This window comes from Adiantum capillus-veneris, chromosome 16, assembly GCF_014529385.1.
Source record: "Adiantum capillus-veneris isolate H3 chromosome 16, ASM1452938v2, whole genome shotgun sequence".
NCBI lineage: Eukaryota > Viridiplantae > Streptophyta > Polypodiopsida > Polypodiales > Pteridaceae > Adiantum > Adiantum capillus-veneris.
Window position 1 is genome coordinate 42,662,025 of NC_140946.1, and position 26,933 is coordinate 42,688,957.

General features: G+C 40.1%; 1 pseudogene; it reads left to right on the top strand.

Annotated features, from left to right (window-relative positions):
- Window positions 1-20,552: 20,552 nt before the first annotated feature.
- Window positions 20,553-26,547, top strand: LOC147438918 (uncharacterized; annotated as a pseudogene).
- The last annotated feature ends 386 nt before the right edge of the window (window positions 26,548-26,933 follow it).

Consider the following 26,933-nt stretch of genomic DNA (forward strand, 5'->3'; position numbering starts at 1 on the left):
TTTACCCTTCTCAACTTCTTTCTGAGCCTTGTTAGCCAATTCAGGGAAATCCTTAATTAGATTTCCCTGCTTAAGGCAATGGAAACAGGCATTGGGGAGGTTTATGTACACGACTTTTTGGATGTGTAGCACTTGCCCCATTATGCTTTTTGATTGTGAAATGAGCAGTCATTAGGAATAAGCCAAATTGCATAGCTAATTGAGCCAAATTTGAACTTGTGTTCTATCACGTAGCCTATAACAACTGCGCCTTGGCCCATCGCCTTTCAATCGGAGAGTCGTGAAGGTGGGGTTCTAGGGGAGACCGCTCGGCCATAGTGCCTGGGCGGTTGGACCAATGTGGATAGGCATGCCACACTATAAAAGGTACGAGAATGAGGAGCAAGCCTCATTATTCTCATGTATGGGTGGTGAACTAGAGACCATACCCTCTCCTGCCCGTAGTGGCATTATCATAGCATAACAATCTTCTCTAGGGAGTATGAAAATAATGCAATCATGACCTTCCATGCCCCCTCATCCCTTCCTCCTTCCTCAAGGTGAGAGATCGAGAGAGCCATGAGCTTTGATACTAGTCTAAGAGACTGGGGACTAGCACATATACATCTCCATCCAACCATGCCATATATAGGCCCTTGGATGGCTAAATATAGACCCCTTACACCACATGTGTGCCCTAGCCCTTGGGCTTTAATACCAATGTGAGGTATGGGAACTGACACATGCTCTTCTCCACCCAACCATGCCATATATAAACACTTGGCATGCTAAATATAGGTCCCTTGTACCGCATGTACGTTTTGACTCTTGGCCTATCTAGTCCTACTTTAGGCCTGACATTACTCCCCCTCAGAGAAGCGTTTTTGTCCTCAAAAACAAAAGTGATCATATCTTTGTAAGAACAATAACGTTTTCCACACTGGCATCCCTCACGGATCCAACTGTCCATTTTATCGATACATGGTTTAGTAGGAGGTTTGATGAAACCAAGAAAAATGTCTTGATTTTCCACATTGTTGTCCCTTTCAATCGTTTGTATAACCAGCTTGAATCTTTAATAGTGTGTAAACTCTATTTATAACAACTCACTTGAGTATTTTAAATGAGTTAGCACAACTAAGATGTGTCTCAACTTTCCATGAAAGCAACATTTTGACATTAATCATCAGAATAGATTAAGTCCTTGACTTGCTGTCATTTCTCGTCAGTAGGCAACCCCACCATGGTTGGTGATCAAGGTTGATGACATGACCTAAATATAAAGGGACTTAACCTAGTTGCAACATGCTTTGCATCATGGTAAGAAAACTCCAAACTAGAGAGGTAATGTTTCCAATTGGATTGCTTTTTGCTAATGTATGCTTATAACATATCCACGAGCACTAGATTAATACTTACAAGCTACTCTGCCCATCCATATTTGGATGAGTGAAAATAATGATATTGAATTAGCACATACACATCTCCAACCAATCGCTTATATAGGCCCTTGGCCTACTAAATATAGGACCCATGTACCGCATGTGCGTCTTGGCCCTTGGCCTACCCAGTCCTACCTTAGGCCTGACATTACTCCCCCCTTAGAGAAGTATTTTTGTCCACAAAAATAAAGTGATGAGATCTTTGTAAGAATGCTAATGTTTTCCACAATGGCATCCCTCACATATCCAACTATCCATTTGACCGATATACGATTCAGTAGGAGGTTCAATGAAACCAAGAGAAATATCTTGATTTTCCACATTGTTGACCCTTTGCAACTGTTTGTGTAATCGGCTTATATCCACAACTCTATTTATAATTCATTTGATTATTTTAAATGAGTTACCACAACTAAGAGGTTTATAAATGAATGACCAGGTTTTAGGCTTTCTAAAGGTACTAGAACATCCAAGAATACCCCTTCTCAACTTTCCATGAAGTGGCATGCTGACATAACTCATCAACAAAGACTACGTCCTTGACTTGATATCATTCCTGATCAGTAAACAACCCCACCATAACTGGTGATGTTGAGAACGTGACCTAAACATGAAGGGACTAAACCTAGTCGCAGCATGCTTTGCCTCATGGTAAACAAAATAGATAAATAACCTTGCTAATTGGATTTCTTTTTGCTAGCGTATGCTCTTAGCATATCCCCTAGCACCAAATTAACACTTATAAATTGACTATCCATCTATGGATGATTGGCAATACTGATATTGAGTTGTTTCCCCAACCGTTTACGGATAGTCCTCCAAAAATGACTGGTAAATGTGGGTGACTATTACTCCCAATATTTTTCAGTAATCTATATAATCCATACAGATTATAAACAACCAACTTGGTTAAATTTAGAGATCAAATAGTGAACTAAATAAATGTTATCAAGTTTAGTCAACTTATCTACAAGCACCCATATCGATCCATGACCTCTTATGGTGATTGGTAGACCCATAATAAATCTCATAAAGATAATGCACCTATAGTGCAAAATGATTCATAAACTATCAATTTCATGAATTTCCATGTTGCTCCAAATTTGCCTTTGCTATACACACTGTCCCATAACACCTAGTGTGCATGCATTTAACAAAAATTGATCCAAACGTGCATTTCCATAACTATAGTTGTGAGATGGTTGACAATGCTTATGACAGATGTTATGCTCGTAACACACATGGAACATGAGGGTAAATAGCTCTATGAAATAAAATAAATACTGCCCACTGCAATCACTTGAAAGTCTTGCTAAAACATGTGGACCATAATAAAATGTGATAATTTGCATCTAGGTACAAACAATGAAACATTTCATTAACAATACATAGCCTTGTTATATGCATGAACAACCAATCGTTAATGTTGGCTTATAGTACTTGTAACCGTCACAAGTCTTACTCGATTTTTGGCCACTGAAATTATTCTTGATACGACGTGCTCACAATGGTCTAATAAATGGATGTGAAGCACCTAGAGACTCTGTCGCGACACATAATTAGGGAAACCGCACTAGTGTCAATACCTAGAGATTCATATTCTCCACATGTGGAATATGTTTCATATAATGATGCCAAAAAGTATGGCATCTATCAAGTACGAGATGTACTTGTGTGTGGAGGTAATTGTAAACACTCAAGCGACATAAGTGAGAGGGACCCTCATGAACCTTGCTCCGCAGCACTGGCTAAACCAATCTCCATGAGTTTCTAGACCATGTTGCACATTGTGTGACTAACAACATGTACCAAATAAAATGCTACCATGTAGACCTATTTCCCAAAATGCATTTCTCCTACATGACCTTGTCACGTGTGTGAAGAGCTAAATGGATGAAAGCAATCTATCATATTTATCCCATTTGGGAAACTCAATCAAAGCATATTTAGAAATGAAACTAAACCAAATCAGATGCTTACCAAAAAGTGGAAAATATTTGACACTCGCCCAATGTTCAAGTGCACGTTTCAAACTTGAAAGGTACATTACCCAAGGTCCTGCCTCAAAAGGCCCGGTATTTCTTTGACCTATAAATACTAAATGATAAATTAGTGTAAACAAACCAACATTTAACTGATAACCTTAGGTGTTTCCTTGAGATTCCAAACCCCTTGGTTAGATTCTACAAATTCAAACCCCTTTGGTTAGATTCTCCAAAGAAACTACTTAAACTATCAGTTAATTGTGACTAGCATAGTCTATTGTGTCACCGATAGTGATTGTAAGCAACTTGGTAAGGTGAACTTATCTATTATCTCTTGGTAGATTGAGGACTCCGTTTTGTGAGAGTACAACGGTGAAGAGGCCAATCCGTGAACCTCAACACCTATGGAGTGATTTTTCATTAGTTGGGTCATATCCCCAAAATGCCGCTCCTATAGACACAATCAATGTTATAAACTAAACAACAGATCCTCTCAAGTTGGAATCTTATTCACAACAAAGTCAAACTAAGCAATAGATTCTCTCAAGATGGAATCATATGCACAACAGGATCTTTAAACAATCATATCTCCCCATGAAAAGAAGACAAAGATTCCCAACACCAAAAAGAAGTTCGTCATAGTAGATTTTCTTTGATTTTTTAAACAAGAGATTACCTGCCTTGAGGATCTCTTAACAGACTCATGTCATCCCATGAATTTGTTGCTTGATAGCGAGGCCATGCCTACCTACTACAAATTGAAAACATAGTTTGTAGTGCATGCACCTTGTGCACATAATCAATGATATACATGGCCCGCTATTGCAAATCGCATGCAATGAACTCAAGCAAATAGACGAGCCTCAACTCGTCCTTGATAGAGTAGCTGGTGTTATAGCAAAAGCGTAAATTATGATGGGGTGGAATTAATTCCACCTTACTGGCATGCCAAGCATGCATCTTGCTTTGCAAAATAGAAGATCTTGTCTAGAGTAAACATTATAGCACATAAAAACAATAAAAACTTGAGATTGTCTAACCTGGTCTCCCCTCTGAGCCAGTTGAGTCTTTGCTTGAATGTAGCTCATAGACATGTATGCTGATAGATTGAGACATATCGGATGTACCATGCATACCCTCTTTGCTTGGTTCATACTGACCTCCAGTGAAAAATCATGCAGACATCTTGCAAAGTCCCCCCAAGTTCATATGTTGATAGCATATTCCAAACTTTGAAAGCTTTTATGCAATATGCCTAAAATTGAAGCCGTGCCTCACATAAGGACATTGTAAGAATTAAACATGATGGATTTTCTGTGCTCAGAGCTAACGGATGCTCTTGCCAACATATCAATGTCATGGCAATATAAATTGACCTTGTTAATCATTCACAGATGATAAACCTTGTTGAATTTCACATATGATTGAGAAACATAAAGTACCTTAGATAGTCCAATAAGGACAATCGATAGCTCAAGAAACTTAGCTATCAAAGTTCATCTACTGCAAAACCCTTCGTGAGCAAAGTAGCTTTTGCTTGCCAAGCTCGCTTTGGAGAAAATTTTGCAAGATTTAATAAGTTCCCAATTGCAAAATTTAAATTAAACTTAGTCATTGACTTGCTTGAATCACCACATTTGAAATCAAAATCCTTAGCACCCTGTCATATGGTTGCCCACATTGGATTGAGCTCATTGCTATGGATGGAAATGTGCTTTCTTTTATCTATTTTGTCCACAATTCGGCAAGTTGTACGTGCTTTGGATTGGCCTTGCACCCAATGTGCGTGCGTGCGTGTGTGTGTGTGTGTGTGTGTGTATATATATATATATATACATGCTCCTGAAAATCCTTGCTTTTTAATAGATTTTTATGGCTTTCTCGTCCCCCTTAACTTTTTAGAGACATCCTCTTAGGTAAGGAGGAAAGCTAAAAGGATAGACAAGTGTAGAAGAATTGGAACCTGTACTCGCAGAAAGAGCTGGACAAAACTCTTGAAAAGAAGATGAACTAGAGGACCACTAGAAGATAAGCCAGAGAGAGTTATAGAGCAGCATCCGAGCGCGGAAGAAAAGGAAAGACGAAAGCAAGATTGGTACCAGATTTTGTGGGGACCGCCGACCCCGACCAGATGAACGAAAGCACCGAACTTTGCAGAGCATGGGGCAAAGTGTGAGACCAGGAAGCCCTTAACTTCTTTGATGGAGAAGCCAAGGCTAACTTCAACTGAATTGGTGATGGCTCAATTTGGAATTACGTCCAAGGAATCGCGGCCATAGGCTGAGGCTGTTCTAATGAAACCTGGACGTGTACTTCCCCGTTGGGAAAGCATGCTTCCATAAGCTCTCTCATTTGGCCCCAAATTCTGTTCCATTTCAGGTATTGTTCCCATTCTGACTCTTCAATCAATGACTCACTATCACTGGACTGTCTCTTCTTGTGACCTTTCTCTTTCTTGGCCTACTGCCCGAACACATCAAAGTTCATAATGTATTCCACATCAGCCTTCTAAAACCTTACATTTCAAATCCAATCATGCCTTGGATGATGAAATTATTGTAATGCAACAACAAGGCGTGCTTGAACTTCATCCATATTGTATCCTTGAAACCATAGAAAGAGCCCATCCTACACAGGTGGCTCTGCTACTGCCAAGTGTCTAATTTGCCCCTTTGGTTTAATTTCCTAGTTCCCACCAACTTATAAAGTTGTAAGTGACTTGCCGAGTGTCCCGTATTTCCGTATGGTGCACACAGGTTTCCATACTCATTAGAATTCAGTGCCAACTAGCCCATCCACTCCCAGACTGACTGACCTAGATTCTCGATTGAGAAACTTGCTTGGCCATAGTCGTTTCACACTAGCCATGCAATGTCCACTGATTATCCTTGATTGCCCCAAAATAAAATCTTCCTCCTTGAGATTATGAAGCATTGTTGGCACCTTTCCGAATGCAATTCATAGAATTCGAGTATTTTTTGATTCAATGACCGTAAATTCCTGCTTTTTATTGCCAAGGGCATTGCCAAATTTGAAATTCAAGTCGAAGCTTGTGAAACCCATGCCTACTTGTCCTTGACACGCATCGATCTTCAGCATGTCATACCCGCTGTTGCGGGCTAGAATAGAGCTACATGCCTACTTGTCATCATCCCACAATGGCCTTCGGCAAGTCCTACCTGCCAAGCTATGGCCTTCCCCATAGGATGGGCCCCTTGGGCACCCAAGTTGTTAATAATAATATGAAAACCTAACCCAACTATGGAAAAAAACATTGCAGTGTAGAACAAATGAGGAAGAGAGAGAGAGAGAGAGAGAGAGAGAGAGAGAGAGAGAGAGAGAGAGAGAGAGAGAGAGAGAGAGAGAGAGAGAGAGAGAGAGAGAGAGAGAGGGCTCTGTTGCTCCAAACCGACTGTGCTGCCAATGACAAACTTTGCCACTCTTGGCTAATTACTCTCTCCTTAAGCCTTGAATTGTTACATTAATTGCATGAGGAGGAGGTGCTCATTAAGGGCTTTCCGTAGAGCCTTCAAGCCCTAAAATCCAAGCTCGAGAACCCCCTATATTTTACCCCCATTTTTACTAAAAAAAAAGGTCTGTGTGTGTGTGTGTGTGTGTGTGTGTGTGTGTGTGTGTGTGAGAGAGAGAGAGAGAGAGAGAGAGAGAGAGAGAGAGAGAGAGAGAGAGAGAGAGAGAGAGAGAGAGAGAGAGAGAGAGAGTTAGTTTTGTGAGTGCACTTCCTTGCTAAGCTAAGAATATTACTTTGTTTTTGGAGGTTCTACCACAAGGAAAATGGCAAGGCCACTTGGCTAGTAGCATTGACCCTATAATTGAGGGGCACATGCGGTCATGGGCTCAAATCTCTTGTTTTGGATAAAGCAACATGGAGGGATTTGGAGGAAATGCCAGACTACAGCTTATTGCCTAGTAAGGACCGCAAGGAAGGGTGCACATGCACACGGTCACTAAGCCTTTAAGGCCAAGTCCAGACCCAAAAGGCCTACTAAGCCACATTTTAAAGATTTTGTTGGTTCTGTAAGCTTGTTGTCTTGCTCGCCTTGTAGACCCCACCAAGAGGGTAGTCCCGTGCCCTGCTGCCCCAAGGCCACCACTTGTGGAGCCCCTCTTCTCGCCTGAGCACTCAACCAACTTTGACTCACAAAAGCCTCCAAGCCCTTAAGGGCCTAACCCCATAACAAGCAGAAAACAATAAGCATTGTCAAAAACTTAGACATTTTTTCCCATCAAAGCACACGCCTTCACTCATTTCAGTCCCTCAATTTTCAAAGCACATTATTATCCTCTTTGATTTTGAACATCAAAGAACATCCAAGTAAAGAAATCAAAGCTTCAAAGAGGAACTTAAAAGGCTCTTGGATTCTCAAAACAATGTAAGTTTGGCGGCAATGATCCCCCCTTGGGATAAAATAAGCCAAGATGTAAAGTGCCACTAAGGTAGTGGAAAATCCTCTTGATAGCTTGCCAATGCTTAGACCCTGAGCTATGCATAAATCTGATGACCTGCGAGGCTGTAAACTGAATATCCAGCCTCGTGTTGCACACATAAATGAGGCATCCAACAACAGTTTGGTAAAGAGTGACATCTGTAGGATCACCAGCATCATGAAGACTCAATTTAAACTTGTTTCCATGGGAGTGGCAATAGGTTTGCAATCCTCAAGTCCAAACTTACATAGAAATGTCTCTATGTAACTTTTCTGACACAAAGCAATACCACCATCTCACTGCTTAAACTGTATGCCCAACTAATGATGCAACAGCCCCAAATCTTTAATCTTGAAAGTAGCATTCAAATCAGCCTTAAATTCAGTAATATGTCTGTCATTTGGTCTAGTGATCTTGAAAATCATCGACATAAAGAACCACAATGAGAAGTACATCACCCTCATGCTTTACAAACAATGTGCTTTCTGTTGGACTGTTACAAAAGACTCATTTGACCAAATGAGTCTCAGCTTTTTCATACCAAGCACGAGGAGATTGCTTCAACCCATACAAAGCCTTCTTACATCTGCACACTTTGTCCTCTTGTCCTTTCTTGACAAAATAGTGAGGCTGCGTTACATAAACTTCCTCAAATATGTCACCATTCAAGAAAGCAGTAAAATGTCTGATTGATGTACATCCCAACCAAAATGAGCTGCCAATGCACATAGAAAACGCACAGTAGTTATACTACAGGTGGGAGAAAAAGTCTCTTCATAATCTATGTCTTTTTGTTGTGCATAGCCCTTTGCAACAAGTCAAGCCTTATGGCGATCGATCTCCCCATCCGGCTTGCATTTCAACTTGTAAACCCACTTTGTACCAATGGCATTTTTTCCAAGAGGCAACTCACGTAAAGTCCATTTGTTGTTTTCTATAAGTGCATCATATTTTGATTACATGGTAGCCATCCAATTTTCTGAATTATGTGCTTCATCAAAAGATAGAGGTTACTCAACATCATGTAAGCTAGACACAACCAAAGCATAACAATCTGATGCATAAGATGCATGGCCAGAGCCTTTTTGTTGTGCATAACCCTTTGCAACAAGTCGAGCCTTATGGAGATCAATCTCACCATCCGGCTTGCGTTTCAACTTGTAAACCCACTGTGTACCAATGGCCTTTTTTCCAGGAGGCAAATCACATAAAGTCCATCTGTCATTTTCCATAAGTGCATCATATTCTGGTTGCATGGCAGCCATCCAATTTTTTGAATTATGTGCTTCATCAAAAGAAAGAGGTTACTCAGCAGCATGTAATCTAGACACAGCCAAAGCATAACAATTTGATGCATAAGATGCATGGCCAGAGCCTGAACGAGTATAACTAGACAAAGGTGCATCCAATTTACTATCACACAATGTATGCACCAGAAATTTTGGCATATCTCTAGCCTACTCATTTTCAGCCCTTTCCTCATCAAGTACATCATGTATATTTGCATCAGTATAATAGGCTGATCTGTAACATTTTTAAAAACCCTCATAGGCTATACATTTCTCTCATTGGAATTTACATTCGAACTTCCACCACTGAAAAGAGGCAACAAAGTGTCATAAATGTCATATGAGCTTACATTATTGTCTCTAGTACATGACATCAAGGGTTGAACGAAATCTTCCACAAACACTACATCCTGTGAAAACAAAATACGCTTTGTTTGCGGATGATATAACCTGTAACCTTTTCTTTCAGCACTATAACCAACAAAAATACATTTGACAGCCTTATCATCCAATTTTTTGCGCTGTGCTTGTGGCACCAAAGCATATGCCAAACAACCAAAATAGGCATGTGCTCAATAGAAGGCTTTCTATGATGGCATGCTTCATATGGAGTAATAGATTGCAAAGCTTTTGTAGGACACCTGTTAAGTACATAAGTGGCACACATGATGGCCTCAAGCCAAAAAGAATGTGGCAAAGCTTGACATTTGACCATACATCGTGCCATTTCCTTAAGTGACCTGTTTTTTCTCTCAGCAACACCATTTTGTTGAGGCATATAAGACACTGTACATTGGTGTTTTATTCCATAACTAGCTAGAAATGCATTGAATTCATGAGACCTCTATCGGAACGAAGGGTGCCCATAGTACATTTCGAGACATTTTCAGCCATAGCCAAATTTTTTTTGAAGCACATCAAAACTTTGGACTTCGCTTTAAGCGGAAATACCCATGCATGCTTGGAGTAATCATCAATGAAAGTCACGAAGTAAAGGTAGTTGCCCAAGGACGGAGTTTGCATGGGCCCACGAACATCACTATGCACAAGCTGCAACCTGCATGTGACCCTAACTGAACCATCCTTTGGAAACTTCGAACGCTGCATCTTACCCAAAATAAAGCCTTCACAAACATGTTTGACAGGTGCTTCAAGAGGCGGCAAAGAAGCAACCATTTCAGATTTCTGCAAACGCAGCAAACCGACAAAATTCAGATGACCAAAATGTGCATGCCAAAGTTTTGCATCTAAAATAGCCCTTGAATTTGCAACTGCATTTGCAAAATTTTATCCACACTTGTCATACAAAGTGAGCTTATACAGCCCATGACACAAAAGACCAGACACAACAATTTCATCACCAAAACTGAGATCATGAACTATACATCTATCAGCCACAAATTTGACTATAACATTAAGAGAAATATGGACCTTGCATGGGCCTTGTAAGGAATCCTAATTTTTAAGGATTAAGGCTAATGTTGTATAGAGTTAAGGAGACAAGGGCATTCAAGAAGCTAGTTTTGAGTAGGCTTTTCTAGCCTTTTTTTTAGACACATGTAGGATGTGGACCTACGAGGTCACTTTCTCTCTCTATCTTTTTGAAAGTGAAGGGAGTAAAGGAGTGTGGCCACATCAGCAAAAACGTGGGTCGCTAAGAGCCAAAATTTGTTTTTTTTTAAAAAGTTTTTTTACTTATTTTTTACTTAAAACTTCCCCCCAACATATATACATATGAAAAAATCATTTTTTGACTTTTTTTTAAACCTACAAACACTGAAAGTCCACTTTTTCAAAAAAAAAACCCCCCCCCCAAAAAAAACCCTTGTTTTCTCCTCTCCTCTCTCCCTCTTCTCTCCTCCTCCCTCCTTCTCCCTCTCTGCTCCCTTTTCTCCTCCTCCTCCCCTCTCTCTCCCTCTCCCCCCCTGTCCCCTTCTCTCCTCCCATGTTCCTCCCTCTTCCTCCCCCCTCTCTCTATTCATCCTTTGCTTCCTCACGCAACAACTACCATGGTGCTCACATACATCACAAATCGTATGCCTCCACCACCATGTACTCCGCACAACAGAAGCGTACATATTTGCTTGTCGACGACGTTTGCACCAAAGTCCGCACGTGAGGGTGAGCAGAGGTCATCCTAGGAACGTCGTACCATCGGTGAGACGAATGTTGATGGTTCTTCAATATCTTGGAAGGGAAAAAGTAGGCTTGTTAAACTATTGCAATTGGTTGTGTATGGGTGCAGGTACATCTTTGCATTTGTTGGATGCACAAATGTCAAGCTCTTCAGCTCAAAAGAGTGGCATTACAAGATAGTATTGCCTCTTCGAAGAGGGAGGTTGAAACTCTCCAACAACAATTGCAAGAAAAGGATGTGTACATTCTGAAGCTTGCCAATACCATCATATATTTAAAAGAAACACCCCCTCGTGCAAGGTAACAGTATACTTCTTACTTTTGGTTGTGTTCTTCTTATCATAGACTTTGAAGTCTAAGGTGTTGCCTCTACTTGTTTTGTAGTGCTTAGCAAAAAGGTTGCTTTTGTACACAAATAGTGAAAGGCTACAGGTTAGAGAGGTCAAGTGTCACCACTTTTTCTCTAAAACAGCCTTCTTTCTTACATCTTGCACATAGGTGCTTCAAATCCATGCTTATTAGAGGTGGGTAATCTCATCCTAATGTACATTTTAGGATTATTGGATGGAAATACTTGCAAATTTGTACAGCATATACTTAACAAGTGTCTTTATTATACAGCTTGCAAATGTTGAATTCATACATGTCTTTGTTTGAAGAACATGTCTCTAACGCGTCATGATACAAGGTGACCTCTTACTATGCTAGTTGACTGGCGTTGTTTGCAAGAATGGCTCAAGGAACTGGCATAACACGAAGCTTTTACGACGGCACAAATCTCTCCTCAAGCAATGTGGCTCCCACTACACCAAAAATCATTATGCTAACATGGAGAGATCCCTAGTAGGACAATACAATAGCTTTTCGTCAGCAACACACCCTTTCCTAACATGAGGGTACCCCCACCAAATATATTTTTATGTGATAGGTCACCCCATGAGCATACCATGTCATGGAATGGATGTAAGAACTATGACCTCACTACCCATTGGAAGTTGTTCACGAATGTATGTTTATCAAAGTTAATGAGAAGAAATTTGGACTTTTTTGTTTGTTGATGTGTAAGAGCACTCTAGGTCTGCCATACTTCAGATTGTTGATAAGTTAAATAAGATTTGTAGTCATTTAAAGTGTAAATTTGTTTTTGTTTGGTAAGATTGTACATCAGAAGACATGATAACGTACAAGATACCTTGACGAAAAAAACCTCGGTGAGATTCCTACCATGCACTTGGTAAGATTGTACATGAGAAGACATGATAACGTACAAGATACCTTGACGAAAAAAACCTCGGTGAGATTCCTACCATGCACTTGTGACACCATACCTCTCCTTGAACCCTTTGATTTCTATCGTAGTGGGAAGTCCATAGGAAGCCTATTTTCAAAATTTTAGCGATATCCTTTTTTTTGAAGAAAATTTTGGCTATTTTAAAGTTTGTACACAGTCTAGAAGTTCATTCTGATTGTTTTCCTTCAGTTTCAAATTTTGATCGAAGGCACTCCTTGGAAGCCACTTTTGAAGGTGTTATGACGATATTTTGGGAAAGTTTTGTATGTAGGAAATATAGCCCTTAACACAATAAAAAACATTAGTTCTTTGAGTATTTTCAGATCCATGGTTTTAATGATCGTTGGAGCCTGTAGATTAAGGAAAAAGTAAGAAATGTCCGTTTTACATCATTTTTTTAGAAATTGCCAACTTGCACGTTAATTTTTGGAGAATTCGAGCAAAGTATGATTTTTTTGCATCACACGATCGTCGAAGAGCGCAATGAGATGAACAAATTCATGTGAGACAAGCCCAAACAGATTCGGAGCTAATTAGAAGCTAGAAGGTGTTGAATGCAGCCTAAAAGTTCAACACTTGAAAAAGAAAAAAAAAAACTAAACCTTGTATCATCCTCATACACAATAATTTTGTACTTTTTTCACTTTAAAGACCCCCTAGGGCCCTCAGCAAGACTAGCCACAAGGGCGCGCAAAAAGCCCATCCAAAAGTCCTGGATGGGCATTTTGCGCGCCCTTGTGGCCAGCCTTGCTGAGGGCCCTGGGGGCTTTTATATGGAAAAAAATTGCAAAAATATTGTGTATGAGGATGATATAAAGATGTTATGTTGGATGTACAGAGAGCAAGAGCTTCCCCTCCCCCCCCCCCCCCCCCCCCCCCCCCATTTTGCTATGGCCTGGATGGCCATTCTCATGCCCTTGTGGCCCCTCTTGTTGAGGGTCCCTTGGGCCTTAAAATGGCAAATACAATCTTTTTTTATCCATGGCTATGAGATAGAAGTGTGTAGTTTGATGTATTCATAGCAAACTCCCCCCTCCCAATGGCAAATACCTAAACCTTGTATCATGCTCATCAACCATTTTTTGCTTCCTTGTGTCCACTACCCATGTTCTTGGTGTGTGTTTGTCATTATAAGGCCCCAGGGACCTGGATGGCCATTCTGCGCGCCCTTGTGGCCCCTCTTTTTTAGGGTCCCTGGGGCCTTATAATGACAAATAGGGGCTTTTTTTTAATGCATGTCCATGAGATAGAGGTCTAGAGTTTGATGTAATCAGAGAATCCCCCCCCCCCTCTCATTTTCTCTGTGTTCAAAGGTCCGGAACATTTACTATGTAAAATTTTCCTATATCATGTGCGTTCACCAAAATGGATTAAAAGTACCCCTTTATAGGCCTTATCTACACATGTTTCTGTAACTTTACAAGAATATAAAATCCCTTCTATTGAACACATGTGCTATGTTACATATACTTTAGTGAACTCCCCAGGTCAAAGGCCTCACAAATCCTGTGCACTAAACATTCTGTACTAGAAATCGACCAAACAAGGAGCCAATTTTTACTTCCTTGTGTCCACCTCGTGTTCTTGGGAATTTTTTGGTTAAGCCATTTCTTTGATATTTGAAACCACATGTGACCCCTATTGTTATAGTATCCAACCAAAGGTTTCTTGATTAGCGGTTTACATAGGCTCGAGTGGTACATATCTTCTATGTTAAAAATACATGTATCTATAATTTATGTTTACACTTTCTCTATCCAAATGAGCTACATAGTAAAAATAAAATCCACAATTTAACAATTAAGTTCACAAAGTAATAGCTATCGGTATCATCTTTAGCAATACCAAAGAGATAACTACCAATAGCTCATGAACAGGGATATTTAAGAAGATTTGATACCAAAAACTTGTCAACACTAGTCAAAAAGGTGGAAACTTAAAGGATTTACAATATATGTATAATGAAACACGAATCAATAATAAGTCACTCCTATACATCGACACCTCCATCTCAAGTTGTCATTTCTCTAAGTCAAGCTTGGCATAGGCATATAGTATGGTAACAATAACATGTTGGAAAGCAAGAATTTAACTTTCTCAACTTGTGAAACGTTGCTAATGATATATATTAACACTAGGTTGGTAATGGGACACTTTTATGTCCTGTTAAGTGACCATTTTCCTTGAATTATGTCAAGAGTTTCAAAATGGATTTTGAGGTGCTATCTGTTTAGAAAGTTGTCTCATGAGCTGAAAAAAACTCGACATTTTTTTGGAATATCAATTCCATCTTTAACCTTGTCCTAACATTTCACAACCTAAACTGTGTGAAAAAACGGGTCCTGTTTTTGGCTTTTTTCAACTTTTTGCAACTATACCACTCTAGAATTCATGTTTTTGAGGTCTATAATGCTAGAGAACTATCTTTAGTAGTCCTCAACATGTCTTGATGCTTCTAGGGAGAAATAAATGTTAAAGTTGTCAGTTATGACCAAATTACAAAAATTGTCAAATCTTGTTTTTTAGCCAATTTTAGCTCTTCTATGATTTTTTTGGTGGCTTTCATGATATCCAAATGCAGTTTTGATTTTCTATGTCGCATATTGTAACATAAAGCTAATATTCCTCGAGTTTTGGGGCACCTAATACCCTATTTTGCATAGTAGACAACGATGGTTGATTTTTTCAATTATAGAAGAAAACAAAACATTCTAGTATATCAAGTATAGCTTTTCAATATTGTTAGTTTCTTGTGACAACTACATGCATTTTGTAGGTAGTAACCATATCTAATCATAAGGATCCAATTTGGCTAGATATTGAATAGTTTCTATGGGATTCTACAACTCATAATGTTGAACCTAGTTTTTTCATGTTTGCTGTATTTAGCACTTCATCTTTGTCCCCAAGATTCCCCTTGGTAAGAGATGTATTATTCTTTTGACATGCTCCATGGCTCCCCATGAACCTAAAGGACAATAGGGAACTAAGAAAACATGCATATATTATTTGTATTGAGCGTGGCTGTAGAAACTTTGATGATAGGTTTGCAGAATGGTAAAAATTCAACTTTTTTGTACCTATTTCTTTTGTCAAAACAAAAAATAGTGAGTGAGAAGCAATCATATGTTCTGATCACTAACCCATTGAAATTAACTAGGGAATTTATCTCAAGTCCTACAAAAATCCTAATCTTATTTTTATGCAACAAAATGTAAGAAATGACTGTTTTTGATGAAAATGTACTGGTCCATGAACTTTGGAGGCTTGGTGTGACCAAAAGATGATAAATTTTACAAGTTTCTTATTTTTTACATGTGTAGTAGGCCTTGAACTATAACCTTATCAAAGGATTTTACAAAATGAGTGGATCTACTATGGTTTTGGAGGTTTTTTTCAAAACCCTGAAAGGACACTTTTATGTCTTGTTAGGTTACCAACCTAACGTTAAACATCCCCAAATGAAGACATGTTGACAAAGGTTATGATCCACTTTAATAAGAATAACCATTGGTGATTAAACTGAAATCAAAATATTGAATTTCTTCATGGTGGAGTGACTAAGACTTGAGACTTAAAACGTCTTACAAGAAAATCAAAATATCCATAAAAGTTAACAATATTTCTCAAATTTGTATGAAACTCCAATAATCTAAACTAAATACTCTCACTCAATGTGACACCATTTAACAAAAAACATATTTATATTGCATTTATAGAAGAATCCAGCCTCATGAAAATAATTACAAACGGAGACAATGTTGTTGTTATTAGGCGTCTCCTACAAGTATTTGTCTTCCTCATCTAGAGATTCATATACACTTGAGTGTTTGTGTGTCTATGACACTAGGGAAGATAGTCGTACTATATGGATGGCTTTTCTAAGAGCTCCTAGAGAGTACCTATTGGTTCAAGATTCTACAAAAATTCTACTATTCTTATCAAAATCCTTTAAGATGGTAGTGAAAGGTTCCTCACGTAACAAAAATAGAGTGATTTCCATCTCTGCACATGGTTGCTTGCTCATGTTCTCTGAAAAAAAGCTGACTCTGTAAGTAAACAATAGATTATGTGAGCACAAAGTTCTCGGGGGGTTCACTATGTGTAAAACTACCATATCATGTGCGTTCAAGACATGTTTGTAAAACCCCTTATCTGTGAATTTTTTTAGGAATATAATATATCCTTTTCTTTTAAAATATGTAAGTTTTTTTCAAATTTGAAAAAATAATGCCCTTCTATATATATATTTTTGTAAGTTTCAAGAACTTTAAATACCCTTCTGTTGAACTCACGTGATAGGTTACATTTTTATTTGGTGACCTCCCCGTGACAAAGTTATAAAGTACAAAATGATATCATTCTAATAATCTAATGACAACTATACAAATAATAAATTATAAGAAAATATTTCATGACTCTCCATAGATAGCACAACTTACTTGCGTTGTGGGACTCAATCAGATGTTACACAACTATAGATGGCGCACCAAAGCCATCAACAAAATAGCACCACCCAGTGTTAAGAGGTGTAAAGCCTAAACATTGAAAGCCATAAAGAGGTTTGTTTCTCCAGCATGATAAACTTAAAGATGGAGATGATGTTTAGCTCTGAATGTAAGCTACAAGGGTAGTTTTCTTACCATTCTATCTTTATGTTGGAGATGAACCCTTGCAATGCCCACACACTATTCACACCTCCTGTTGTTGTGGTATGCAAGTTATGTGAGCTCATACTTTTGCCACCTTCGGGAGTAGAGGTTTCCATGTAGTGTGAGTGAATGAAAGTAGAAGGAGTAGAATCTTGTTTCATGCTGTAATGGAGGTGAGAGAAGGGAGAGGAGCTAGCTTGCTGTGAAACTATGTGGTGGGCAAGGGGAAGAGATGGGGGAGGAGCTTGCTTGGTGCTACAATGGAGGTGGGAGAAAGCTAGCAGAGAGATAATCCTGGACTATAGGGGGTGCATGTGGTTGTTGCAGCAATGGAGAGCTTGGAAAAGGGTTTGTAGAGAGAGAAAATCACTTTTTAGCTATAGAATAGGTTTGGAAAGACTTTGGAGGGTGAAAAATGATGTTTTGAAAAAAATTTGAAAAAAAACAAATTTTTGGATACCTTTGAAGGTCAAAAAAACTTTTTTGACCATGAAATAGGTTTGGGGACCTTTTAAGGAGGGAAAACTTGAAATTTGAGATTTTTTGAAAATTTGAATTTTTTAGTGTATTTTTAAATCCGGACCAAAAAGTGGGGGAAAAGAGGTCAAAGTGGTCCCCCCCCCCCCCTTTCCCCTAGCCACCTCCCTTACCTTCTCACTAGGTAAGAGGCCATTAAGAGGTGTAAGGCTACCTTGTCCCCTTACTTTTTTGAGGGTATAGAGTGTGTCCACCACCCTCTTCCTATTGGCTGGCCTCTAATTAACCTTAATCCCAAAGGGCCCCTAGAGGGTTCATATTTTTCCTAATGAGTACAAGTCTAGCAAGTATAGATACAGAAAAAAGATTCTTCTTGATCCAGGTACATAAAGTGCATCAACAAGTGTGAAAGAACTACCATTAGCAATAGTAAGCACAATCTTTCCAACCCCCTGAACTGGATAAGAGGCATTGTTGGCACAAGTGACTAAATTCTCATGAGGGAAAGACTCGAGAGAGGTGAATAATTCATGATGTGAGGTAATGTGCTTTTAGCACCACTTTTGAAATACCACACATGTGAATCTGCAACAACTGACATGCATGCATCATGGACAACAGTATTGTAAGTGCACTTTGCACTAAAGGCCCATTCTGCATCAACATTAGCATCATAGTCTCCTTTCACAGAAGACTCAAAAATGGTTGCATTTGTAGTGGAACCACCCTCTTTCTTCTTAGCCTCTTTGGCCTTCAACTTAGGACACTGCTTTATCAAGTGATCATTAGCTTTAAAATAATGGCAGCGCATCTTCTTTTTGCCCTTATCGCCAGAATTTCCAAACGAATTGCTACCAGTAGAAGCATTAGGAACATGTGATTTTCCACTCGTAGAAGAACCATAAGAAGTGGTTGCATTGTTGTTACCACCCTTTCTTTGAGAAATAATAAAAGCCTGTTCAACTACACGCTATCTACTCCTGTTTTTTCTGGAAAGCGACTCCTGATTTTCCACTCGTAGAAGAACCATAAGAAGTGGTTGCGTTGTTGTTACCACCCTTTCTTTGAGAAAAAATAAAAGCCTGTTCAACTACACGCTATCTACTCCTGTTTTTTCTAGAAAGTGACTCTTGCAACAACAATGTGCACAATGCATCAAAATTGACAACTTCAGGATTTCCTTGGGTCATGTCTCCAAGTACTAGCAAAAGTCTGGTAAGAATCTGGTAAGGCATCAAGAAAAGTCTGCACAAGGGAACTGTCTAAAATGACAACCTGCAGAAATAAGTTTCTCATTGATATCCTTGACACCAGCAAGGAAAGTGTCCATATCATCTTCCTCATGCATAGTCTTCGACTCCAGCTCTTTACGTAGCAATGCAATTTTAGCCTCATTGCGACTTGCATAAAGACCAACCATAATATTCTAAGCTTGTTTTGCAAATTTTGTTGAACGAATGTGAGGAGTAATAGTGCACTTCACAGACAATGCAATCAATGCATGAGCCTGCACATCCTTTACATCCCAACAAGCTTGTTCTATCGTAGGCAAAACAACTCTTACATCAGCCATCCTTGCAGCAAGTCCTGCCACATCCTCAATATCGCCTACATCCTCAAAACCAAGGCGTACATCAATGCCCTTCACAATATTGCAAACGGCCCTTTGACACAAGAACATGTTCATCATGTAAGCCCACATAGGGTAATTATTCCCATCCAATCTGTCCTCAGTAGCAAACATCCGGAACACATCTATGTTGTTGTCAGCCATCGAAAATGCATGCACTTGATGTGAAAATTGCCCGAAATGAGTGAAACTGAGTGAGACTTGCACATGCTATATAGCACAACCCGCAATAGACTATATGGGACCTGTTATGAAGTATTTGGCACTGACAAAAATTATGCACAAAATGACAAAATTTCCTGTGCAAACTTGACTGTAGTGGAAACGGGGGTTGAAATGAGCCCGAATCAAAAATATGAGCAGACATAGCTTAACGAGCTCTTCCAAAAAATTTGTCGAACTATGAACGCTCACTGAAATTGGAGAAAATGAGCAGGCGTATGCTGGAGCTACTGGCGACTAAGCCCGGGAGGACGCAACCTTCTTTGCTACCAATTGTTGGAATTAGGGATGCAGGAACACAGATAGAGCTTGGAGAAGATGAAGGAAGCTCAAGGCACACAATAGAGAGTGTATTACTTAGTGTAAGATAGATAGTCCATGAGTGATGGGCGTATATACAATGCACGAGGGAAAAAACCTCATAAAGAGGGAAAAAATGCCTCGGCGGTCCTAGTGTGTTCACACACATCACTACAACATGAATATGGTAACAATACCTAAATATTTTCCATTCTTTCAACTTTTCAACTCAACATGTTTGACCAATTACTTTGCAACACTAGTAAACTAAAATTTGGCATCAATCAACACTAGAGGTGACCACTAGAAACATAGGAGGGGCATGATTCTCTATGATTATGTATCCTGGGGAAGAATTGTGCCACATCCTTGCCATACTTATAGATGGTCATTCTCTTATTTTTGCACTTAGGCACTAGTCCAACGAACTGAGTAGCCAATGAGATGATCCATCATGTACATAAGGTAGTGCCCACCATGAAGCCCATTTATGTGTAGAAATATGTACTCTTGTTCGAGAAGAGGTATCGCATGGATTTTTATCCATTTACAATCGTCCATATAAGCATCAATATGCACGTCAAAATTTGCATCCGTATAGACGTTGGTATGTGTATCTAAATAAGCATCAGTCTTATAAATTTTTTGGGTCTCCCTCAGTTTTAGCAATGCATATACCAATGCCCGCCAACAACATTGGTAATTTGGCATCGATAATGAATTGATCTCTTATGGTGTTTTGAAAGTAAAAAACAGGTCAAATCAAGTGAATGTTGAAACCCTTTCATGGGGGACATGACTTTGGACCTCATTTTCTAGAACTATTTTGTGTTCTCCCATAATAGCTCTGGAAGCATCTACTTCTATGTGTACAAGACCGAAGCTGTTAGGGATGATGACTCTATGAGGTTGGGATGATGAGATGAATTTGAGATTCGAGATGAGGGTGAGGAGGAATCCACACTTCTTGCTAAAGAGAATGGTAGGTTGGGGGTCACTAAACTTGACAAGGCTGTTGTAGCCTTGTTTGCTACTCTAGCAAACAAGCCTGCAACAAAATCCCCAACTGCTCCCATATTAGAGGTGCCTCCTATAGAATGTAAGTCTAAAGTGAAATGTGTTGTGTCTAAGAAGAGCAAGGGTGTAAAGAAGAAGAGTGGAGAGGATGATGAGGATGGTGAGAAACACGACAATGATGAGCATGATGATGGTGACTTAGATTTTGATGAAGAGTATGAATCTATTGAGGAGTCATCTGAGGAAGAGTAGATAAATCTCACCATGAAGAAGAGGCCTACTTCCATACACTAATTGCCAATGCAAGAAAAAAAGCCAAGGTGTACACACCAACAAGAAAGGCTGAGCCTAAAACACCATACATTCCCGCTTCTACACCAAGGTAGCAATAGAGTGGCTAGAAGGATCAATCTACTAAGAAGACACTTAAGAAGGTGTTGGAATTAGGGTTGCAGAGAAACGCACATAGCTTGGAGAAGACGAAGGAAGATCAAGGCACACAATAGAGAGTGTGTTACTTAGTGTGCAATGGAAAGATAGATAGCCCTAGAGTGATGGGCGTATATACAATGCACGGGGGAAAAAACCTCCTAAAGAGGGAAAAAATGCCCCGGCGGTCCTAGTGTGTTCACAAACATCACTACCACATGTATATGGTAACAAATCCCCCCTGGAGTGATGCGGTGAACGAGAGCTGGCACATGAAGAAAGGGAAGTGCCATGCCCTGAGGACAGGATCAGTCCACAAAGGGGAGTAAGCCCAAAGCTTTGCGGAAAGCTTCAAGCTTCTCACGAGACAATGCCTTTGTGAAAAGATCTGCAAGGTTGTCCTGTGTTGGCACATAAGCCAAGCTGATCTCTCCTGATGAGAGCCTCTCCCTGACATAGTGGTAATGCACCTCAATGTGCTTTGTGCGAGCATGGAAAACTGGGTTCCTCGCAATTGCCAATGCGCTCTGACTATTAGTGTAGATAGTGTTGGCAGTGTCCTGTCCAACACCCAAATCAGCCATAAGGCGTCTGAGCCATACACAATCAACCGTAGCTGTGAAGACTGCCCTGTACTCAACCTCACAACTCGAAGTGGCCACAGTAGGTTGCTTCTTGCTCAACCATGATATACATGAACTGCCAAGCATGAAACAAAAACCACTTGTGGACACTTACGTGTCAAAACAACCAGCCCAATTTGAGTTCGAAAAAGCATGTAAGTCTAGCGGCAATGATCCCTCCCTGGGATAAAACAAGCCAAGATGTAAAGTGCCACTAAGGTAGCGGAAAATCCTCTTGACAGCGTGCCAATGCTTAGACCCTGGGCTATGCATAAATCTGCTGACCTGTGAGACTGCAAACTGAATATCTGGCCTCGTGTTGCATACATAAATGAGGCAACCAATAGCAGTTTGGTAAAGAGTGACATCAGCAGGATCGCCAGCATCATGTAGACTCAACTTCAAACTTGTTTCCATGGGAGTGGCAATAGGTTTGCAATCCTCAAGTCCAAACTTACATAGCAATGTCTCTATGTAACTTTTCTGACACAAGGCAATACCACCATCATACTGCTTAAACTGTATACCCAAGTAATGATGCAACAGCCCCAAATCTTTCATCTTGAAAGTAGCATTCAAATCAGCCTTAAATTCAGCAATATGTCTCTCATTTGGTCCAGTGATCAGTAAATCATCAACATAAATAACCACAATGAGAAGTACATCACCCTCACGCTTTACATACAATGTGCTTTCTGTTGGACTGTTACGAAAGCCTTGTTTGACCAAATGAGTGTCATCTTTCTCATACCAAGCACGAGGAGATTGCTTCAACCCATACAAAGCCTTCTAACATCTGCACACTTTGTCCTCTTGTCCTTTTATGACAAAACCGCGAGGCTGCGTTACATAAACTTCCTCAAATATGTCACCATTCAAGAAAGCAGTAACAATGTCTGATTGATGTCCATCCCAACCAAAATGAGCTGCCAATGCACATAGAAAATGTACAGTAGTCATACGACAAGTGGGAGCAAAAGTCTCTTCATAATCTATGCCTTTTTGTTGTGCATAACCCTTTGCAACAAGTCGATCCTTATGGCGATCGATCTCACCATCCGGTTTGCGTTTCAACTTGTAAACCCACTTCGTACCAATGGCCTTTTTGCCAGGAGGCAAATCACATAAAGTCCATGTGTCATTTTCTATAAGTGCATCATATTCTGATTGCATGGCAGCCATCCAATTTTTTGAATTCTGTGCTTCATCAAAAGACAGAGGCTCCTCAACATCATGTAAACTAGACACAGCCAAAGCATAACAATCTGATGCATAAGATGCATGGCGAGAGCATGAACGAGTACGACTAGACAAAGGTGCATCCAATTTACTGTCACGCAAAGTGTGCACCAGCCATTTTGGCATACCTCTAGCCTGCTCATTTTCAGCCCTTTCCTCATCAAGTACATCATGTACATCTGCATCAGTAATAGGCTGATCTAAAACATTTTTAGAAACCCCCATAGGCTGTACATTTGCCTCATTGAAACTTACATTTGTATTTCCACCACTGAAAAGAGGCAACAAAGTGTCATAAATGTCATGTGAGCTTACATTACTGTCTCTAGTACATGACAGCAAGGGCCGAACATAATCTTCCACAAACTCTACATCCCTTGAAACTAGAATACGTTTGGTTTGCGGATGATACAACCTATAACCTTTGCTTTCAGCACTATAACCAACAAAAATACATTTGACAGCCTTATCATCCAATTTTCTGCGCTGCACTTGTGGCACCAAAGCATATGCCAAACAACCAAAAACACGTATGTGCTCAATAGAAGGCTTTCGATCATGCCATGCTTCATATGGAGTAATAGACTGCAAAGCTTTCATAGGACACCTGTTAAGTACATAAGTGGCACACATGATGGCCTCAAGCCAAAAAGAATGGGGTAAAGCTTGACTTTTGACTCTCAGCAACACCATTTTGCTGAGGCGTATAAGGCACTGTACATTGGTGTTTTATCCCATGACTAGCCAAAAATGCATTAAATTCATGAGACATATACTCCCCCCCTCGATCGGAACGGAGGGTGTACATTTCGAGACATTTTCAGCCATAGCCAGAAATTGTTTGAAGCACATAAAAACTTTGGACTTCGCTTTAAGCGGAAATACCCATGCATGCCTGGAGTAATCATCAATGAAAGTCACAAAGTACAGGTAATTTCCCAAGGACGGAGTTTGCATGGGCCCACAAACATCACTATGCACAAGCTGCAACCTGCATGTGGCTCGAACTGAACCATCCTTTGGAAATTTAGAACGCTGCATCTTACCCAAAATACAGCCTTCACAAACATGTTTGACATGTGCTTCAAGAGGTGGAAAAGAAGCAACCATACGAGATTTCTGCAAACGCAGCAAACTGGTAAAATTCAGATGACCAAAACGTGCATGCCAAAGTTTTGAATATGAAATAGCCCTTGAATCTGCAATAGCATTTGCAATATTTTGTCCACACTTGTCATACAAAGTGAGCTTATACAGCCCACGGCACAAAAGCCCAGATGTAACAATTTCATCACCAAAACTGATATCATGAACTGTACATCGATCATCCACAAATTTGACTACAAGTCCAAGTCTAGCAAGTGCGGATACAGACAAGATATTCTTCTTGATCCCAGGTACATAAAGTGCATCAACAAGCGTGAAGGAACTGCCATTAGCAGCAGTGAGCACAATCTTTCCAACTCCCTGAACTGGATAAGAGGCATTGTTGGCACAAGTGACTGAATTCCCATGAGGGACAGACTCGAGAGAGGTAAACAATTCATGATGTGAGGTAATGTGCTTTGTAGCACCACTGTCGAAATACCAGACATGTGAATCTGCAGCAACTGACAAGCATGCATCATGGACAACAAAATTGTAAGTGCACTTTGCACTACAAGCCCATTCTGCATCAACATCAGCAACACAGTCTTTTTCATAGAAGACTCAACAATGGATGCATTTGTAGTGGAACCAGCATTTGGAGTGGAACCACCCTCTTTCTTCTCAGCCTCTTTGGCCTTCAACTTAGGACACGACTTGATTAAGTGATCATTGGCTTTACAATAATGGCAATGCATCTTCTTTTTGCCCTTATCACCAGAATTGTCAGACGAAGTACTGCCAGCAGAAGCATTAGGAACAGAATTTTTGCCACTCGTAGCAAAACCATAAGAAGTGGCTGCATTACTGTTACCACCCTTTCTTTGAGAAGCAATAAAAGCCTGTTCAACTACATGCTGCCTAGTCCTGTTTTTTCTAGAAAGTGACTCTTGCAACAGCAATGTGCATAATGCATCAAACTTGACAACTTCAGGATTTCCTTGGGTCATCAGTCTCCAAGTACTAGCAAAAGTCTGGTAGGAATCTGGTAAGGCATCAAGAACAGTCTGCACAAGGGAACTGTCTGAAATGACTTCACCTGCAGAAATAAGCTGCTCATTGATATCCTTGACACTAGCAAGGAAAGTGTCCATATCATCTTCCTCATGCATAATCTTTGACTCTAGCTCTTTACGCAGCAAAGCAATTTTAGCCTCATTGCGGCTTGCATAAAGACCTGCTAAAATATCCCAAGCCTGTTTTGCAGATTTTGCTGAATGGATGTGAGGAACAATGGTGCACTTCACAGACAACGCAATCAATGCATGAGCCTGGGCATCCTTAACATCCCAACGAGCTTGTTCTGCCGTAGGCAAAACAACTCTAACAACTGCAATCCTTGCAGCAAGACCTGCAACATTCTCAACATCGCCTACATCCTCAGAACCAGGACGTACATCAATGCCCTGCACAATGTTCCAGACACCCTTTGACACAAGAACATGTTGCATCATATAAGCCCACATAGGGTATTTGTCCCCATCCAATCTGTCCTCAACAGCAAACATCTTGAACACATCTGTGTTGTTGTTGTCAACCATGGTAAATGCTGCACCTGATGTGAAAACTGCTCAAAAATAGGAGAAACGGAGCGGGAACAACCTATGCTATATAGCACAAACCGTAGAAGACTATAAGGCACATGTTATGCAGAAAACGACACTGACAAAAAATCTGCACAAAATGACGAAATAGCCTGTGCAGTACTGTCTGTAGTGGAAATGGAGGCCGAAATGAGCCCAAATCAAAATTCTGAGCAGACCAAGCTCTACGAGCTTGCCCAAAAGATTTGTCAACCTACGAACACTCGCCAAAGCTCACTGAAATCGGAGAAAGTGAGCAGGCGTGTGCTGGAGCAACTGGCGACTAAGCCCGGGAGGACGTGACCTGCTCTGATACCAATTGTTGGAATTAGGGTTGCAGAGAAACACACACAGCTTGGAGAAGACGAAGGAAGCTCAAGGCACACAATAGAGAGTGTGTTACTTAGTGTGCAATGGAAAGATAGATAGCCCTAGAGTGATGGGCGTATATACAATGCACGGGGGAAAAAACCTCCTAAAGAGGGAAAAAATGCCCCGGCGGTCCTAGTGTGTTCACAAACATCACTACCACATGTATATGGTAACAGAAGGAAAATATTAACACACATATATCTCCAAAGAAACTTGGTTTGTTTTTTTGCAGCCATGTAGCAAAAATTTCAACTTTGAGAGTGCTCTAATTGTTATGTCTCTATCATAGGAGAGGAAGTCTAGTCTATGACACCGTTGAGATGGATCTCCAGTGTCCAAATGGACGTAGTGTGAATCCCAACCTGTGTGACTGATCTTTTTTTATAAAAGGAGGCTAAGGCCTCATCTTTAGTTATCAACCCCCGTTGTTGTGGTAGAGTACCAATGGTTAGCCCGTGAGGCTAGGAGTGCATGAGGTCACCTTGAGGAGGTGAGACCGGGTGGTATGGGATGCCCGATATTACAAACACACACCTACATCCTCAAATGTTGGCCCCAACAAGGGGTTGCTCTTGGTAGAATTGTAATTCATGCTCCATGATATGAATAAAGAGGTGAAAGGCAAATACCTAGTATGGTGTCTTGTGTTTCTATTCTTGTTTATGTTGTTCTCTT